The sequence below is a fragment of the Passer domesticus genome, chromosome Z, assembly GCF_036417665.1.
Source record: "Passer domesticus isolate bPasDom1 chromosome Z, bPasDom1.hap1, whole genome shotgun sequence".
Classification (NCBI taxonomy): domain Eukaryota; kingdom Metazoa; phylum Chordata; class Aves; order Passeriformes; family Passeridae; genus Passer; species Passer domesticus.
In genome coordinates, this window is record NC_087512.1 from 30,829,406 (window position 1) to 30,841,594 (window position 12,189).

Below are 12,189 nucleotides of genomic sequence, written 5' to 3' on the forward strand. Positions count from 1 at the left end.
TGTTGTTAGAGAACAAGACCCAGAGAGGGACTGTGTGTGGCAGTGAGGGAGAAAAGACTGATGTACTTTTGTTACAAATTAATCATAAGGGCTTTAAGCAGGAGAGGGAAAGGATGCCGGTGTCTCTCTAGTATTGAAGAGAAGAAACGGCTAACACAAACATCAGGACTATGGAAAAAATTTAAAAAAAAATATGTTTAATTTAAGAAAGAAAAGGAAAAATATCTTGTCACAAGGGAGATCTTAACCGTTTCACAGGATGAAAGTTGGGGTGTTTTGGAGAGAGTGCCAAGGGATTCTGAAATACAAGGAAAATCTAGAGGTGAAAGTGGTCAGCACAGCAACGATTACCCAAGATTCAACGAAGAGACACAAGAGAGAAAAGCTGAGCAAAAGGATAGACTCTGCATTGTTAAACTGAAACTGGATGACAGGGGAATCAGCAGGTTTTGCACAGCCTGGCTTTTGGTAGCAGAGGTGGCTCCTATAAGAAGCTTCCAGAAGCTTCCACCATGTCTGGCAGAGCCAATCCCTGACTGCTCTGGAGATGGACATGCTGCTGGCCAAAACTGGGCCAATGAGAGAGGCTGGTAACACCTCTATGATGACATATTTAAGAAGAAAATCAAAACAAAGTCACAGGTTTTTTGCTCTTGCCAGAGTAAAGGAGGAGGTGAGAATATGTGCAGGAAACAACATGGCAGCACCAAGGTTGGTGCAGAAGAAGGGGAGGAGGTGCTCCAGGTACCAGAGCTGAGATTCCTCTGCAGGCTGTGGTGAGACCAGGGTGAAGCAGCTGTGCCCCTGCATCCCATGGGGATCCACAGGGGATGCAGAGATCTACCCACAGCCCATGGAGGATCTGCCCATGCTGGAGTGGTGGATGCCTGGAGGAGGCTGTGGTCCAGTGGGAGACTCTATGGAGAGAGGGGGCCCTGCTTCGAGGCTGGAGCAGTCAATCCTTGGAGGACTGCATCCTATGGAAAGAGAGCCATGTCACAGCAGTTTTGGGAGGATTGTCTGCCCATGAGGTTTGACCCATGTTGGAGAATTTCACAGAGAACTATCTCCCGTGAGAATGGGACCCCACAGCTTCACAGGAGAAGGACTACTCTCCCTGAACAGCAGAAGAAAATCTCGGGTGGTGAACTGTCCAAACCATCATGTCCCGCTGTGCTGTCAGGGGGATGTGGGGAGAGCCTGGCAGGGAAAAGGTGTTTCAAAGCCTTATTTCACTTCTCATTATACTCCTCTGATTCTTTTAGTAATAAATTCACTTTGCAACTTAAGTTGAGACTGCTTTGCCCTTGAAATATTTCTCCTGGTCCTTATCTCACTCATGAAACTTTCATTAATTTTTCTCCCTTTTCCCCTCCACTGCAGAGCTGTAGCAGGGGATGGTGAGTGAGCAACTCTAGTGGGTGCCTGGCATTGGGTTAGTGTCAAACTATGACAGCATCTCATTTAATATTCACTGCTGTAGTAAGTACACAAAAAAATTATAACATTTTAGGGCCCAGCAGAAATGTGGAGAAGAAAAGAAGTAGTAAGATTTGTCAAAAACTGAAGACTCAATCAGAGAATCATTGAGATGGCTCAAAAGTGAGACATTTCCAGAGATATTTATCAGTGTAGCTCCAATATCCTTCTGGATCCCCCTTACATTTCTCTCTTCATGTAAAATAGCACTGAAAATGTAAGCTGTTGGTTTAAATGCAAATTATTTACAAGTTTACTAACTGAACAAAGGAAATTTTGATTGGAAAAGCTCCAAGTGAGACCAGTAGAAAATAATTTCCATTTTTATTTATTTGCGCATAAAGACAATGTAAAATTAGTCTCTTTTAACAAAAGACCTAGCTTCTCTAATATCAGTTTGTTACACTGTGAATTAAATTTAAGGACAAATAAAAATGAAAAATATGTAGTTACTGGTCATTGATTTCAAAGAAGCACAATTCAAAAATTAGGGAAATAGCAAAAACTTAAATGGAGCAAATTTTTTTCTCCCATATACTGCATCAATTCTAAAATAAATTAATTTTCATCTATTTATACGTGTAATAAAAGAAACTTGCTATCATAACCTCCCTACTCTTTGTCCCACAGATAGAAAATACATAGTGGAATCTTGTTTTCTGTTGAGTTAGTCCTGATTTATTTCAAAGCTTTTATTCATTATCCTGTTTTATCTTTTCCCCTTTCCCATAAAGATGTCCACTATTCCTTATGATCTTACTAGATCATATATTTTCCCTTTGATTGAATTTGTAAAACCTACTCAAACAAAACCAAGTTTTGACATTTTATAGTTTTGACACCATGTTCATCATAAAGAGTCCTGCATGTATTCTCATGAAATATGAAGTTCAAGATTCTCTTAAGTAGTTCCCTAAAAGTTAGAATTCTGTTGAGCTCTCATAATTTATTTTGAAAATTCTAGTATTACTAACTGAGATGTGTGAGTTTAAAGAAAAGATTATTTATTCTCCATGATTTCATAAATACAGAGGATGAAGGATTGGTCATCAATGGTGTGTTTGGTCATTCTTTGACGTCAAGTTTCAGAAGCTAATGTCTTGTTAAATTCCGCCTGTTATATCTTACAGTATTAGATTTTGCATACAAATGTCAAATAAATTACTTTTGACTCAGAAAAAAGTTACTCATTAAATAAATTTATTTTACAGTAAGATGAAGTTTACAAGCTTCTAAAAAGGTGATATTTGGAGGCTAAAAAATTCTCTTTTAGAACTACTTGGCATTTGAAAAAGAGGGAAAAAGGTTGATGGAAAAAAAATTAGATGGAAGTTTAATGATAGTGAAACATCTTTTGGCCAGCTCTCTTTATTACAAATTATTACATTTTTACAACCTAAAGATTATTGAAGAAAAAAGTCACCAAGGAAAACATCTGTAACTAATAACTGTCTTGTAAGAGGTAAATTCCCTCTCGTTTAAAGAAACACAGCAATATTTTTCACTTGATGGCTAACCATACCCTCAGCACTCATGAGAAAAGATGTGGTGGCACAAATGAAGTGCCCGGGAAAACATGTGATTGACCAGGTTGCAGGGAGTCCCAGAGCCTGGTGCTGGCATGGGACAGTAGTAGACACCTGTGTGACCTGGTTGTTCATCTGGTCTGTCTGGCGACAGAGAGAGTAGGTAGAAAGGTTATAAAGTGTCACAGACTCTAAAGATGAGATGGGGTGGTGAAACCATGGTCTGGCAGGACCAGACACCAGAAAAATCCTGAGATGCGAGTGTCCTGCATCCTCACCTTGCCAGGCTGAAAGGAGTAGATCAAAAGTGTTGCAAGCATTGACATTGGGAAAAAAGACAGGCCTTGTCTATTAATATATGGCTTCATGGCTTTAAAGTAGGTGTCATGGGAGAGGAGATAATATAGATCTTGGAAAGTTGTGGAATAACATACCTAGGTCTCAGGGACAGAGTGCTAGTAAGGGCGCCTTGCTGATGACTCTGAGATGTGCTAGTCACACTGGACCATGATTCAAATCTTATGAAGATGAGGAAGGTGTCCTGAGGTAACAGAAGCCAACAGGGAAATACCAGGGAAATATCTCAAAGGAATTAAGGGATGTTCCTATAAGAAAACAACATGTCTTAGAAGACAACATCTCAGCTCAGCTGAGATGATGCTTTTACACCAATATATACAGCACAGGCAACAAACAGGAGGAGCTTGGAGCCACCAGAAAATTAGGATCTTGTTGACATTACTGAATCTTGATGGGACAAATCTCATGCCTGCAGCTATCAAAGGCTACAGGTATTCAGAAGGGACAGGGATGGGAGGATAAGTGGAGAGGGAGCCCTCTGCACCAAGAGCCTATTGGCAAAGCCTCCTTGCTCCAGCTCAGGCTATCATCCTGTGGGGGGATTTCAACCACCCTAACATCTGCCAAGAATATAGCATGGAGGGAGTAGGAGATCTGGGAAACTCCCAGAATACATGGACAATAAATTCTTAAGTACTGTTCCAGATAGTAAACATACCCACCAGAGGGGATAATATACTGGATCTAGTGTTTCAATGTCAACATAGCAGGTAGCCTGAGCTGAAGTGACCATGCATCAGTGGAGTTTGCAGTCCTGAGGGATATGTGTCAGGCGAAGAATAAAAGAAATATCCTGAATATCAGGAGAGTAAAATTCCAGCTCTTCAAGGACTTAGTCAGCAGGATCACCCTGGAAAACTACCCTCAGTGATAAAGAAACAGCTAGACCACAAGAATTAGCTATGAACAGGAAAAAAACAAAACAAAACAAAACAAAACAAAACAAAACAAAACAAAACCAAACCAACCAACCAAACAAAAAAACCCAAAAAAACCCAAACAAACAAAAAGAAACAACTGGGGCAAGAAAGGAAGGACACTGACATGGCTTTGAGAAAGGAAATTCTGGTCAGGCTAGTGGTCAAGAAACACATGCACAGGTGGTGGAATGATGAACAGGAATCCAGGGAAGAGTACAGGGGCTTAGTCTGGTGGTATAAGGATGGGATCAGGAAGGCTGTGGCAAATCTGGAGCTGAAATTAGCAAGGGAACCAAAGAATAATGAGAAAGATTTTTACAGGTATGTCAGCCAGGACAAGATCAAAAAAGGCTAGTTAGTGAGTCAAAATGTATGAAAAGGTTGAGGTAATCAAAACCTATTTCACCTCAGTCTTCAGCGGCAGCTTACAGAAGCTAATGCCTTTTCACACACCTCTCAAGTAGGTTGATTGCAAGACAAGGACTGGGGGAGCTAAAGTCCTCCCATTGTAGGTAAAGATCAGGTTCATGACCACCTGAGGAACCTGAAAGTTTGTCCCATCCTGTTTGGGACAAGATGAAACGCATTCCAGATATCTGAGAGAATTTGGTTCGTATAGTTCACAAGAAAGGCTCCATGATATTTTAAAAGCGTGAGTCTGGTGATGTCCCAGGTGACTGGAGAAGGTGAAACACTGTACCCATCTTTTAAAAAGGTAGAAAGCAGGACCCTGGGAACTCCTGACCTGTCAGCTTCATCCTTCTCTCTGGAATGATCATGGAACAGATCCTCATAGAAGATGTACAGAGGCATACAGAGGAAAGAGAGGGAATTTAGGACAGTCAGAACAGTGTAATCAGTAATGAGTTTGATCAACATATTTTTAAACATAAAAAGGTATGTATCATAAATTATTGGCTATTTTAAATATTTAGTCTTCCTACTAATTTCTAAATAAACATTCTAAAAAAGTGCATTTAAACTGCATGGTCAATTAAAAATACATTAGTTATAAAGAATTGAAGTTTAGGAATGAATGTTCTACATTAGATAAGCCTTTCATATTATTTTGGCCTATATCAATTCATCTACTAAGTCTTTTCAAAGAAACTGAATACACTGACAACTACACCATTCAATCAATGGCTTTGTGACAGAGCTATAAATACCTGAGTAGCAGGAGTGGGAAGGGAGAGACTATTTGTGGAAACTAAGGATTATGGCACATCTGCAATCACCTCCAACGTCAGCATTCATACGGTAAAATAGATGATGATAAAAAACATACACCTGAGGGGAATACATTATCTAAAGCTAACATAAGTGGCATGAATGTTTTATTACCTTGGAAGTGGTGCACAGTACATGACAGCAGAAAAAGTCAGTTGAGACAGGCAATTTTAATTTTTATTGATAATACGATCACAGGTGTGCTTTCAATCATTTTACCACTTCAGGTTTCTGATCAACTGTCACTAATAATTTCACACGACAAGGACAGTGCTTGTGACATTACAAATGCAACCTGGAGTTACTTACAATGCCTGCTGACTGGCAAGCCACTGTCTCTACTGCCAAGGCAGAACTCCAGAAACCCTTTATATTTAGTACACCAAAGGTCTCTCTGCTTCTCTGTGATGCCCTGTGGCATTTGTGTTTCATGCAAAGTATGGCTGATGCAACCATCAGTAGGTAAAGTAAAAATTTTGATGGCGCTCTTCAAAAGAAACAGTGCCTTCTCGGTGAAGACGGAAAAGATGCAGGACAGGATTCAGAAGGACCATGATCAAAATCCTCACATCATTAAGAGATGTATCATTTAACTGAAAAAAAGCATAATCTTAACTCACAAGGCTTTTTGGCTCACAGACTCTTTGTGCTTCAAATTTCAGAAAATCTTAACTGATTTTCCTGTATCGCATGCCGCAGTTTAGCTCTAATAGTACTGCTGTGACTGAGGCCTAGTTGGAGAGAAGTATGTATGATTTAGGAAGTAGCATTCATGATTGCAAATAAATACTGTGTTGTGAGAACACAAACAAAAGAAAGTGAAACTGCAGAACCAATGCATTCTCTCTTTCATATTCTCTTTAGATAATGGATCTTACATATGTCTGCATGGTGCTTTTCATCAGAAAATTTATATCTCCCTGCTTCACCCTATACACTCAGATGAGTTTCAGAGTCTCGGAGTCTCAGAGTGTGTTTTGTTCTACAAAACACAAGTAATGTGAAAAAAGTTTATAGCTGTCCCATTTCATGTTTTTTTTTCTTGAATTCATGCTGCTATTAAGATACATTAGTAGGTTTTGAAAAGAAATAGTATGAGCAAAGTTAAAATATAAATTTTATCTGAGTCCAATGATGAGATCTATCAAATAAGCTATTTCACCATAACATTTATATCAAAATAAAAATATCATCTAGTGTTCAGTTGCTAATTTTAAGGTTTTTTTCTCCTATCTTTTAAAAATTTTTGACCATTACAACTAACTTAATCATAACTTCATACACTTATTAATTATTATGATTGTTAATAATATATTAATACATAAAATATTGTTCACATTAATATTAGTAGAATTTTTACACTAAGGATGGAAGAAAATTGTTTTAAATACATTTTTAATATTAAATGGATCACCAAATTAATATTAAAATATTTTATTTACTGAGTAAATCTAATTGTCACCCTTCTATGAGGGTGACAATTAGACTATTACACAGTAATGCCATACTGGAGCCACTAATAGTTAGGAATAAAATATAACTTCTACTGGTACAAATTGCTTTTGCATATTATTTATACAGTATATGCTCAACTTTGCTTTCTTTAATTCCATTTATTGTTTTGTTTAATTCATTTTGCAACTGCTTTTTTTGTAAATATATGTCATTTCTATACTAAATTAGCATGAATCTGATAATTAAACATAATTATCATTATAGGAATTTTATAAATCTAGAAGAGAAATGCCTAGCTTTCCTAGTAGTTGTAACTATTCTTCAGTAACAGATAACATAACATCAGAGACTACCTTAATGTCATTTTCCCTTTCTTAAAATATTTTACTTTAGGGTGACTGTTGCACAAGTGGACTAAGTAGAATTTAAAGAGTTCCATTTCAAAATATTCACGTATTTTCTTTGTACTCAAAATTTTTCCCCATGAGACAAGGATGAACAGAAGACATCTATTCTCTTCTGCTTCGTATTTGCTTAGCACAGGTGTCAACAAAAGTATCAACACAGAGAACAGAAGGGATAAAATCTTGGCTTCTGTGATATAAATGGCAATTCTCCCATTGACTTTAACGGGTCAGGGTTTTTTCAGAACTGTTTCTGGACTCACAGTTAGCAGAATGTGAGATTCCACTGAAAAGTCAACTTTCTCCACTGTGTGAGATGAAGGCAGACTGGATGTACGTGGTAGTGTGGGCAGAACATCGAATACTGACACTTCATGGCAAAGTTAATATGCTGTAGAGTGCAGAGTGCTTCCAAACAATAACAATGCATAATTTGTTTCTTTCATTTGACATTGTCTCATAAATAAAAGATAGGAGGATGATGAATTATAGTTTGCTAACACTAGAGGCAAATAATCATAGTTGATTGCTAATAAATGACAATGAAAACTGATTCATACAAATCAGAAGTTGTACTGCAGCAATAAATATCTAGGAGGGCACTGTACATTAATAACAGTTTTTATGCTATTTATTTGAATATCAATTTATATTTGCATAGCTCTTGGCTAGAAACCATTGAGAAAATATTTTTTCAACATTTTGAAACAAGACAGACTGTCAGCCACTCACTTTTCTGCTATATTTTAGGTTCAAAGCAGTTACACTTTGCCATAATAAATTACCTTGCTTGACAAACACAGAAGGCCAAGAGTTAAAATTAAGTATATTATTGTTGAAATTTAAAACCTTATTGAGATATTAATTTAAAATTGGTTTTACATCAACACTGAAGAAATGTCTTTTCCTTCATATTCATTACTTTCACAAACTTATTTGTCTGTTTTGGCAAGGTAATTATAGTGATACTGGTATTAGAAGTTCTATGGAATGGTAAAGTTTCTGTCAGCTGTGAAGGTTAGACTCTCTGTAGTGAATCCCATTGTCAAAGCTGCTAAAGGACGCTTTACATGCACATAATTATACAGTTGATCCAAATTCTACAGTAATTACAGTATTAGAACAAATGGGAACATGGCAGCACATCACCTAAGAATCCTCTGGCAGTACAAAGATAAGTACTATTGCTGTGCACAGCTTTGTCTGAGCCTTTTAAGGCAGTCTCCAAGATTCCAATATGTAAGTAGCAAAAGATCAGCTTTCCTATTTTTAATTCACAGCACAATAGCTGCACATTCTGTGGCTGACTGGAGTTATTTGTGTTTGCCAGTATTTTTGAATAATGGACAGAAGTAAGGAGATAGAATACAACACCCAAAAATTTTTCTTCTACAGTACTTGAAGAAAAGAATTCCAGTTGATGAAGTTCAAAGCTGCTTTTACCATCTTAACATTTTTTTTTTTAAATTCAAAATCGTGATTACTTTTTTTTGTCTCAACTCCAACCTTTGCTCTTTTGAAGGACTGACCAGTTCAGTGCAATTTATGAAGGCCTCTCATGAAATTTGGAACTTTCTGTATTCCCTGGAATCTACTCTTGTAGGATGGGCAGGATGAACAAGTTTAAGTCACAGACTGTAAGACTCTGTGTGATTCAGTTTAAAGGCTAGTAACTTTATTTTTGTGTAGATTAACCCAAAAAATTTGATATGACCCATCACAACCAAGACTATTAGTGCCACAGGCTTTTACCAGAATCATGAATGTTACACTGCATATAAAATAAATAATTCCCTGTTCAGCCCCCTTGCTTCCATCCCCCTTTAAAGGAATATTTAATTTAACATTTATAATCAATGTAACTACTGTTGCAAAAAAAGCCAAAAAAACACCAAAAAAATTCTTGTATTCCCAGCTTAATTGCAGATCAACAGAACCTGCAAAGTAATTTAAAAAAAAAGTCTGCACAATTAGCTCTTGAATACATATATGTACACACACAGATAAACTGACTATTTTTACAAGCAGTTTATGTGTTATCTGATAGTGAAATGATCAGTATAAAAGCAACTAAGTAGTCAAGTAGTTCCTTCTGTACATCTTGAAAAAGAAAGCATAACAAGTAACATGTTGACATTAAACATATATTGTTAGATTCAGATAATTATCCAGTCTTTTTTAGGTTGACATTGAACAGCTTCCATTTCCAAGAGCTGCTGTTTTAGCAGACAAAGTGCTTTGATCTCCATTTTTCTATATGTTTGAAAATATTACAGTATTATGCAAATATCTTGAGTTATCCCTATCTTACATGGAAAAATAAATTGCACTATCTCCAACAAGGACATATCGCGTCTATGAAGTTTATAGTTTTTTCTGGCCTAGGAAAATCCTAATTACAAATGAAAAATATTCTGCACAGCATCCTGAGGGAATAGAGAAGGAAAAAGAGGTGATGATCTTAAAAGACAAAGAAAGGCTATTTCTCTGATTATAAAGGTCTTATGCTCCACTTGCATCTTTCATAAAGTAGGCTAATTTTTATGATGCTTAATTACTACTCTTTTTCAAGTCTAACTAAGTGAAATCAATCTGTGTTAAAGAAACCAAATTTCAAGCAAATATGATGACCATACAAATTCTAAACACAGTATTTATAACTTTGTATTCCCATTGGTTCCTTTTAAGAGGTCTACAATACTTAATTTCCACTTTCTTGTATTAGAAATAACAGCACCAAACCCAAAACCAAATAAAATGCCCAATAAAAACAACTTCTCTAAAGGTAGTAGCACTAAGAATAAAAGTCTCAAACTAGTGATTATGTATTTCCTATATAGGAGACTGATTTATCGTCACTTAAAACAACAAGATCCTCAGTCCCTGATTTATTTTCAATTACACGGCAATAGAGAAAATTGTGAAAGGCTTCTCAAGATATGAAATGACATATAAGATTCAACAAGGAACTAAAACAGCAGCAAAACAGAGTATATGAAATCTGAAAATAAACATTATAAGTGCCAGCAACTGTCTCAGTACAGGAAATTCAACACATATGATCCAAGATTTGCGTTTCCACCTCCTTGTGCAAAACCAAGAGAAACATGTTCTAAATGCATCTTGTTGTTTGCAAAATACACTACAGATACCACACACCATGGAAAAGTTAACTATTCTCTAGAACCTTCATTGCAAAATAGAGAGCAGTAATTCCACAGCGTGTATTAACACATAATTTTATATTGGGGAACAAACAAATCTAGCCATTGTGCCACTACCAGGAAATTTTAAGAATGCAGACAGCATCTTTATCAGATTTATCGACTTTTAAAAAGGAGAGCAAAGAACAAAGACAGAATGTAATGACATTAATGGTGTCACAGTACCAGGATTCTAGGTAAAAATAGACCTTTCAGATTTAATTAAAATTTTTATTTAGACTATGTCAATAGCAATATTTAAATCTATTATTCCTCAAAAAAGCAATAAAAAGATATTTGGCATATGATGCAGGTCAAAAGACTACCAGCTATACAGACAAAAACAATTGCAAAGAACTTCCAAGCTCTTTGCCATGGATTGTGTTGGTTTTAGTCTCATTTATAGAGTTATTTTTCTCTCCTTTAGAAAGCAGGACATGAAGTCCTGACCATATAATAAGAAAGAAAAAGCTTCATAACTATGTAAGAATATAGACGAACTTTAAAGGTCTACATAGAGAATGATATTCTTTATGGTTTCCTTATAGCATGAGTTAAAAGAATACTCATACAGACCTCAATCCTATAAATTATTAGCTGAAACACATTGTTTTCACATGTACACATGCACTCACATATGTGGCATCCCAGGCTACTGTGATTTACTGCTCAGTGAGTATCTGAAGTCATGCAAAAAGTACGCATAAATAGAGCCAGAAGGATTTTCAATGATCTTAGTAACACAGTACAGTACCTATCCAATAGGGAGAGAATGAACAATAAATCTCATAATGTCTACTTGTGTTAGTTATGAAAGTAATTTTCTCATGCAATCCTGATCAGAAACATAAAGGCAAACTAAATAAAAGCTTCTGGAAAGAAAAAAGCTTAATGCAAGTGACACTTCATTGAACAGTCAGTGGGAAATCACAACTGCAAAACATCTGTTTCAACCCTGCAAATAAAATTAATTTAAATTAAGTACATAAATAACTTGCTATGCACATATCGACGTAATCAATAAGCAGCAGACTCCTAATCACAATTGCCATTAAGATTTGTAGTGAAAGATAAGAATAAAGAGATAATTGCAATCAGAAAACATGCTGAGTGGAAATAAATTACAGTGAATTTTAAACAGCTTTAAAGAAATGTTCAGAGGAAGTTTCCTGCAGCATATGAAAAGCCCCAAAATATGAGGACAAACTATATCTTCCTTTCCTTTTCCCTCATCACTTCTCTTTTAATGTGTGAAACTCAATGCTTTTTCCCTTGCTGACTTTGTTTATTGCTCAAGACAAATATAAACCTAAAGCTACCATCAGTTTCAGATAGATTATCTGAAAGAGAAAACCACCTCTAAAGATGCATCATTTTTTTCTTTATTCCATCTACCTCATAATTCTGTCCTAGATTATGTGTCATCCAAATTTTCAAACTATCATTTTATGCACACAACTTCCCTTTTCACTCTTTTCCTCTAAAATTGCTTATGAAAGAGCTGTCTGGACTCATTAAAAACACCCTTGTTCCTTGGCTTTATGTTTTTTTTTTTTACAACAGATGTCCATATTATCAACTTCCTTTAGGTTTGGATACTCCTTTTTCTACT

At 36.1% G+C, this 12,189-nt stretch overlaps 1 protein-coding gene across 20 annotated transcripts in view; it reads right to left on the bottom strand.

Moving 5' to 3' along the window:
- Nucleotides 1-12,189, bottom strand: part of PTPRD (protein tyrosine phosphatase receptor type D) — a 1,155,490-nt gene that overhangs the window by 639,825 nt on the left and 503,476 nt on the right. The window lies entirely within an intron of this gene.